The sequence below is a fragment of the Podarcis filfolensis genome (genome assembly GCF_964270895.1).
Source record: "Podarcis filfolensis genome assembly, chromosome: 6".
NCBI classification, from domain to species: domain Eukaryota; kingdom Metazoa; phylum Chordata; class Lepidosauria; order Squamata; family Lacertidae; genus Podarcis; species Podarcis filfolensis.
Window position 1 is genome coordinate 14,825,588 of NC_139609.1, and position 8,742 is coordinate 14,834,329.

Sequence of the window (8,742 nt, forward strand, 5' to 3'; positions counted from 1 at the left end):
AAACACCAGGAGACCACTTTCCCTTTTATTCTTTTTTTTACATTCCCTCTATAAATGAGGATGCAGTTACCTTATACCAGGAAAGTGTTCCTGAAGTGCATTCTGTAAAAAGAGCGGGTGCACAAAAGATTAGACCTGCCGATCCCGTAAAAATAACAAGATTTTGAGCTGCACACACAATAAAGATTAACCGCGTGGATAAATTCAGTGACTTTGTACAAGGGTAGGCAGATTTGTAACTGACAAGGAGAAAGAAAATATTCTGAAAGGGATACCTGCTGCGCAGAAAAAGCATTTGTCAAAAGTGTCTTTCGTTGTTTATCAGTATTTGTTGCCTATCCAAACTGGGCTCATATGGTAAGGTAGAAACCATGAAAAACCAAAAGTAAGAGTTTACTATAAATATTAAAACTCTTTGTTTTCAACATTCCCACCGTGTTGTATTGTACTTTACTATAAATACAATGCAGTGGGAATTTTGAAAACATTAAGGATATTAAAATTTCTGTCATCAGTTTCAACCTAATCCAGGGAGCACGCCAGAAAGAAGCTGAGACTCGGATTTCGTTATATACCTCAGAGAAAATCATTACTTATTTGTAGCACAGACTTCATTATATTCCCTGACATTATATTCCCTAACCCCTTTCTTCCACAATCTTTCCCAATCCTTAAACATTATGTTATGTCCTACATCTCTTGCCCATCGAAGCCCCATTTGCATCCAGAACAGAACGCAACCCGCGTCTGCACATCTGCGCGTGCGCGGGTCGCGATTCACTGTTTCTGTGCATGCGCATGACATCATTTTGAGCGCATGCGCGAGCAGCGAAACCCGGAAGTAACGTGTTCCGTTACTTCCGGGTCGCTGTGGAGCGTAACCTGAAAATGCTCAACCTGAAGCGACTTTAACCCGAGGTATGACTGTGTCTTATAATAAGTCACTTACCTTTTTTATATAACATTTTATTAATTTTCCAAAAACAAACAACAATACAAAAACAAAACAAAGCAAACTGAATTCCCCCTTTCTTGGTGCCATTATTAAGCAACATATTGCATGTCCATTGTTAAATTTGAAAACCATTTGAATACCCTATTGTCCATTCATAGTCAAATTACAAGTATTTCTAAAACCCTGCTAATGTATTAACCTGTGTACAATGCTTCTGTATATATGCAATAAACATCTTCCATTCTTCCTTAAACTCATTGTCATCTCTTCCTTTTCGTTTCATTGTCAATTTGGCCATTTCAGCATAGTCCATTAATTTAAGTTGCCAGTCTTCTTTAGCTGAGACACCTTATTCTTTCCAATGTTGGGCTAATAGTGTCCATTCAGCCGTAGTTGCATACATAAATCATGTCCTCCCTAAAAGAGGGTTACGTGGGGGAAAAACATAGCCTTATACACGGAAAAATATGGTATGTTGGAAGCCACTCGGGCAACCGAGTCACATGGGCGGGGTATAAAAAATAATGACAACAGCAGCAACAACAACAATCTGTCTGGGTTATCCCAGTCACTCTGGGCAGCTTCCAACAAATTAAAAGACGTTGCAACACCAAACATTTAAAACTGGTTGATGTCATAGCATAACTGTCAAAAGATCAAGGCAACAGACTCTTTGATTGGCTGGAGGTTCTATTGACTGAAGGAAGAGCAGTTAACTGACAGCGGAGAGAAAAATTGGTGGTGATGTCATGTGTGTTAAGTTGCGGGTGAACATATCAGACGACACAGCGATTCTTCAAACAGCTCTTGTTTATTCACAGGCCACGACAGAACTGAACTGAAGGGCTCAGTCAGCCTGCTTATATAGAGCTCCAGTACCATGTTACTGTAACAACTTTCTAAAACTATCCAATCACTGAATGTCACTTTCGACCCTTCATTTGCATAACTATCTACAGTATCCATCCAATCACTGAACGTCACTTTCGATCCTCCATTTGCATAACTATCTACAGTATCCATCCAATCACTGAACGTCACTTTTGATCCTTCATTTGCATAACTATCTACAGTATCCCCCTGCTGGCCCAGGGTGAGAACTTCAGGACATAACACCGTGACTCTTTCCTACCTGTATGGGATTAACTCTGGATAATTGTCAGAAGCCCTGGAGATACAAACCCTCCTTAGCAGTAGCTCTACCAAGTCACGAAATCGTAATAAGCAGGAGAAACATTCCGGTCTTCTCCGCCTTCCACAGAGAACCGATTGCCTTTCCCTGTTTCCTGAAGGACCCTTTGCAGTACGGAGACGACGCAAACAGCATTGATCCCATTCAGCAGCATTTAACAGTTGAAACGAATAGCTTAATTGTGCAGCCGTTTTCGGTGCGCGTTGCATGGCTGGGATCATCGGCAGAACTATTACATTTTTATGAACTCGTAAACTCTGGGAGTCCAGACTGCAGCATATGCTTCCATTTCCAGTACAGGTTAATAAGGAACTCACACCCTTTTGTCGTCCGTCATTTCGCCCGCAAAGGTTAAATTGTAACGCATTTAAATGAACAGCTTAGTGCAGGTCTGAAGGATTACATCCATGTAGACCAATGGTTAATAGTGAAAAAGAAATCAAACTAAGGTGAGATGATTTTTTTTTTTTAAAAAAAAAATCCTATTGTTAGATCATTCTCTGCACAAAAGCCCCCGGGATTAGCTTTGTTTGAAGATTATTTGCATTTAAATTGCAAAGATATATTACACTTCATATATTTTATGAATGAGGTTAAAAGCTTAAAGCTATTGCTTACATATTCCCTTAAACACTAAGGTTACCAAAGTCCTTTGAATTCTGTCTCGGAGGAGATATCGGCCAGCGCATTTCTCCTGAAATTACGAAGGGCAAAGAAGAGGCAAATTGTCCCTTCCCTACAATGTGAGATCAGCAATGAGGTGTGGATGGCACTGCCAGGGGTTAAATATATTATTTTTTAGTACTAAAGGTGGTTGGGGTTTTTTTAATGAACTCTGTGGGAACAAAAACCTATGTCACTTGAAGCTGTGATGGTTCAATTGATGTTTGATGCCTGGTGAAAATGGGTTATTCCTCTCCCCTTGCCCCGGTAAATGCTAAATGTGTGAATGTGGGGGGAGAGATTCTCATCAGGATCACAGATGAGATGGGAAGGTTTAAATTGCATCTCCTCTTATATGCCAAAGTCTTGATGAGAATTGGGTGGGGACCGCTAGACAACCATGTTGTTGTTGTTTAGTCGTTTAGTCATGTCTGACTCTTTGTGAACCCATGGACCAGAGCACGCCAGGCACTCCTGTCTTCCACTGCCTCCCGCAGTTTGGTCAAACTCATGCTGGTAGCTTCAAGAACACTGTCCAACCATCTCGTCCTCTGTCATCCCCTTCTCCTTGTGCCCTCCATCTTTCCCAACATCAGGGTCTTTTCCAGGGAGTCTTTTCCTCTCATGAGGTGGCCAAAGTATTGGAGCCTCAGCTTCACGATCTGTCTTTCCAGTGAGCACTCAGGGCTGATTTCCTGAAGAATGGATAGGTTTGATCTTCTTGCAGTCCACGGGACTCTCAAGAGTCTCCTCCAGCACCATAATTCAAAAGCATCAATTCTTCAGCGATCAGCCTTCTTTAGACAACCATAGCTGAAGTCAAACCACCACCTGAACAAGTCTGCAGACATGGTCTGACTTCTCACAGCACTGCTCAATCCAGTGGGTTCTTCTGCCCACACAAAACAAAACAACTGACAAACCACTGGCCCCAAAGCCTAGCAGACATTGGCTGGAGAGTCCCAACATCCATAGTCCCCGGAGTGCTGAATCCTAGAATTGTAGAGTTGCGAGGCGCCACGAGGAGCATCTAGTCCAACCCCTTGCAATTGCAGGAATTATTCGGTCCAAAGTTAGGCTCAAACCCTGAAATTGAGAGTCTGGTGCTCTACCGCAGGCTTCCTCAAACTCAGCTCTCTAGATGTTTTGAGACTACTTGTCCTGCTAGCTAGGGATCCTGGGAGTTGCAGGCCAAAAGCATCTGGAGGGCCGAGTTTGAGGAAACCTGCGCTACCGGCTGAGCTATCCCAGCATCCAACCTCTCTGAGCGCTGAAATCTAAAGAAGAAGAAGAAGAAGAAGAAGAAGAAGAAGAAGAAGAAGAAGAGGAGGAAGAAGAAGAGTTTGGATTTGATATCCCGCTTTATCACTACCCGAAGGAGTCTCAAAGCGGCTAACATTCTCCTTTCTCTTCCTCCCCCACAACAAACACTCTGTGAGGTGAGTGGGGCTGAGAGACTTCAGAGAAGTGTGACTGGCCCAAGGTCACCCATCAGCTGCATGTGGAGGAGAGGGGAAGCGAACCCGGCTCACCAGATTACGAGTCTACAGCTCTTAACCACTACACCACACTGGCTCTCATGAGGATTGTCCTAGCCCAGATGGATACTGTCTCAGTCCCAGAAAAAGTATGAAAAAGTATTTAAGGGGGGTAAGATGAGGGAGCTAGTTACAGAATGAGTTAGAGAATTATTGTCTTAGAGATGTATAGAATTAAAGAGTAATTTTCTTGCCTTTTCCTTTCTGGGCATAAGGGGTATTTGAGGTGCAGCAGCGCTGTCTTGGACCCCAGACTGTGGGTGCCCAGCAAACCCCATGACATCATGATGGCACTGTGATTGTGGTGCAGGTGCCTGTGTGTTCTGGTGCCATGGCAACTGGGTCAGGACTTGTGGTCTGCCATGTGGCCTCTGTTGGGGCCTGCTGTACCTGGAAGCCCATCCGCTGCTGCAGTGGGCCCCAACAGAGATCAGAGTGCCAGAGGCCAGGCAGCGCCAGGGGGCAGAGGCCAGGCACCCACAGCAAAAAAATTGTGGGTGCCTGGGCCCTCAGAATTTGGTGCCGCTGCCTCAGTGGCTCCAACTCCTTCCTGCACTCTCCAGAAGATGTCCAGGACAGCAAACTTAGCTGTCAGGTACCCCACCTTGAGCTCCTTAGAAGATAAAGATGGAATATAATAAAATAAACGGTAAATAAATTCAGTGACAGAATATAGAGCATGACAATACAGCCCAATTTCTCCACTCCTCCCCATTCTGTCCCAGCTTGGAAATCTTACGTGAACTGCTGTCGAAACTCTAAATTCCAGCCCCTGATCTGTGAGGAGAAGGCATAGATTCATGTGATTTTCGTGTAGCTCAGGAGCCAAGGGATGGATGGCACCATGTCTGTTTCAACAGGTGACAGGCGTCAAATGCTGGTGGAGAATTCTTGTGGGAACAGAATGAATTTGGCGCTTTGGGCAAGGAGGACGCAGGTCTCCAGTTCAAGAAGAATTTGGTCGCAGCTCTTTTGTCCCTTTGCTTATGTTCCATTGTTTCATCCACAGGGTCATTTAATTCCGGCATGGATTTATCAGGAAGGAAGTAATACGTGCTCCCAAAGGCATAAAGCGTTTTGAAATATGGCAAAAAGGTACATGCACCACTTAACTCACTGATGTTGAAGTGAAAGTCTAGTTTATGTTCCCTTGTTTCATCAACAGGGTCACTCAATTCTGTCATGGTTTTCTTGGATCACATGTTTTGTGAATTTTATAGCATGTCTTTTCTTGTGGCTGTGCTGTTTAATGTATTTTTAAAAGTTGTTTTGTTAGTAGTTTTTTATAGAAGGTGGTTGTTTTACTGATTTGTTAATCGTTTTATATCATTTATGTTGCAGTAGTGATGTTCCACCATGTTATTTATTGTATATAAGCAGCTTTGTGACTTGTGTGAGTGAAAAGTGGATAAAATAAATAGAATAAATAAAATTAATGAAACGAAATTGAGTAGTCTCCACATCAGCTTTCTCCAATTTGCAATGGGACCATGGACCCAAGAAAGTTGGTGACTCCTGTGTTGGAGTGTCAGACCAGGGAGACCAGGGTTCAAGACCCCACTAATGCATGAAAGCTTAAAGGTGACCTTGGTTGCTCGCTGTCTCTTAGCCTACCCTAGCTCAGAATTTTCGTGACGATTAAATAAAGACCTTGAGCTCCTTGAAGGAAAAGTGTAATAATAAAAACAATTGTCTTTTCTCTTCCAGGTAGATGATCTTATCATTGAAGGCTTGGGGGCAGCAGCAAGGCCAGATTAAGGTGGCTGGGGGGCCTGATTCAGTACTCCAGAAAGAGTTCCCCCTTCCAGCTTAATCACGAATTTGTGACATTTTGGTTGATCCTAATAAAGGTATCTATAAACTTACTCTGGCTTTCAGGATTTTTCTAATGGACCAACCGAACTTAACTATAATTATTGAGTTCATTCCACCGTTAAAAATAGTTGCATGCCCTTCATTATATGAAGTCATGCTAACTTAACAGCCTAAATCTATACATTCAAAGATTAGGTCCTCTTGCAGTCGGTACTGCTGATCTCAAAGCAAATATGTGCAGGGTGATAGCCGTGCTTTTAAGGAACAGCCTCAAAAATAGTTGCATAGAAATGTTTCCCCTTCATTATTCAAAGGTACATTGGCATACAGCTTAATCCTATGCAGTTTATCAAGAGATGGAAGCGTTTCTTAAAATGTTACTTATTTTTTTGGTGACAGTTCAGTGAAAAAAAGAAGCTAAATCTAGAAATTCTTTGAAATGTTAAAGATAAAGGTGAGGGCATGGGAATGATTAAGCAAAATACCCATCTCTCCCTAAAGTCTCATTTTCATAATAACCGCTTATTATCTGTTCTATTACAAAAATATCCTTGCAGCAGTTTTCCCCCTTCTGTTATAATGAAAGCAATAGATCGCATCTAAAACTTTCCCCCCACTTTTAATCTTATTTCATTACAGTTCCTGGCCTTGTAGTTGAGAATAATGTGCTGGGAGGCAACTTAGTATATGCACTAAGGAAGAGAATAAGCTTTTCTCGCTATGTCGTTTAATGCAATAATCTTTACAATGCAATAGTGTTAGATTTGCATGGGTAGAAATCTGCTAGAATATTTTTCAGGAGTCTAAAAATCTTCTAGAATAGTTTCTAAAAGCAACTAGCTGGCTAACGGCATATACAAGTATATTAAGCCCCATTGAATTCAATGAAACTTTCTGTCATGGTCTTAGTGATGGTCTGCATCTCTTGGTCTCAGGCCGTCAACTAAAATGGGAGTAGCTAACCTGCAGCCGTCCAGATATTGGTGGGCTCCAATCAGCCATAGTTAGCTTGGCCAATGGTCAAGGATGATGCAGTATAGTTCAGCAACAACTGGAGGAACAGAGGTTTGCCACCCGTCTAAAATAATGGGTGCAATAATACTGACTTATCTTATTTGTGACAATTGCTGAGATGATGGGACATACTTTAAACGTAAAAACACCCCACCACTTAATCTCTTAATCTTGCTGGAACCCACAGGAGGGGACAGTGCCCTTGTTCTTGCATCTGGGGTCCACTGTGAGAACAGGGTGCTGCATTAGATGGGGCGGGAAGGGTTCAGCCCCTAGGATTTTAGTACGTTTGGTTAGCAATGTTGTTGAACTTCAAATTAGCCTGATTTCACATGGTCCACTTCTGTAAGATGATGACAATAACAGAATATTAAAAACACAATAAAACATCAACCATAAAAAACTTCCCTAAACATCGCTGCCTTCAGATGTCTTCTAAAAGTCAGATATTTGTTTATTTCCTTGACATCTGATGGGAGGGCGTTCCACAGGGCGGGTGCCACTACTGAGAAGGCCCTCTGTCTGGTTCCCTGTAACCTCACTTCTCGCAATGAGGGAAGCACCAGAAGGCCCTTGGAGGTGGACCTCAGTGTCCGGGCTGAACGATGGGGGTGGAGACGCTCCTTCAGGTATGCTGGGCCGAGAATGTTTAGGGCTTTAAAGGTCAGCACCAACACTTTGAATTGTGCTTGGAAACGTACTAGGAGCCAATGTAAGTCTTTCAGGACCAGTGTTATGTGGTCTCAGCAGCCACTTCCAGTCACCAGTCTAGTGGGGAGGATCTGCACCCCCTGGTCTTTACAACTCAACTCCTGGCTTTTTTGGCTGTGGCTGAATTCGTAGCAAAAGAAGGAATTAAGGTCTGTCTCTTTACCCCCCCCCCCCCACTCTCTCTGGCCCTAGGAATGCCATAGCAGCCTCTTCAGTGCCAGGCCTCCTGGAAAAGAATACTGGTCCAAATGAGTGTAATACAGCTACGTTCATAGCCCATTTCCCTGATTCAAACAGGAGACGTTAAATCTACTCTGCATCCATCTTCGCTAGTACATTATGTAATTAGGATCCTTTTAGCAAAATGATGTTTGTGATGCGTTTGGCAGTCGGAACATCTGAAACTGGGGCTGTGATGCATTCTAGAAAGGGTACAATAACTATATCCCAAAGCCTTTAAAGACATCTCGGCTACGGTATTTGTGTCATAAAATCATTTACACATAGCCAGACTGCAACAACAATTTTTTTTAATCATGCAAGTGTGTGTGTGTGTGTTGGTGGTATTGATTTTTCGCTGTCACAAACCATCTCGCTTGTGGGATTAGGGCAACATTCTTTTACACCCAGGATCTCGTGAATAAAACCTTCTCCTCTGTAGTCATTTACCAGAGTTTCTATTCGTTGGATGCCTATGAATGATTTCTGTTCCAAACTGGGGCTTCCATTTTGAAGTTGACCCTATATTTGACTTGACCCTGACCCTCCCTTGTTGCCCCATCGCCCCCCCCCCACATTTTGCAGCAGGGAGCGAGCTGTATATGTGGTGGTTCCCTGCATGATTTAGGGGGATC

General features: G+C 43.0%; 2 long non-coding RNA genes across 2 annotated transcripts; one reads left to right on the forward strand and one right to left on the reverse strand.

Annotated features, from left to right (window-relative positions):
* Window positions 1-1,747: 1,747 nt before the first annotated feature.
* Window positions 1,748-2,079, reverse strand: LOC310765443. The gene is made up of 2 exons (XR_014549588.1): window positions 1,940-2,079; window positions 1,748-1,881 (listed from the first exon to the last, which is right to left on the reverse strand). It is a non-coding gene; the product is annotated as an uncharacterized lncRNA (long non-coding RNA).
* On the forward strand, window positions 2,073-6,213 carry LOC310765437. The gene is made up of 4 exons (XR_014549576.1): window positions 2,073-2,148; window positions 2,786-2,907; window positions 5,358-5,443; window positions 6,056-6,213. It is a non-coding gene; the product is annotated as an uncharacterized lncRNA (long non-coding RNA).
* Window positions 6,214-8,742: the final 2,529 nt, after the last annotated feature.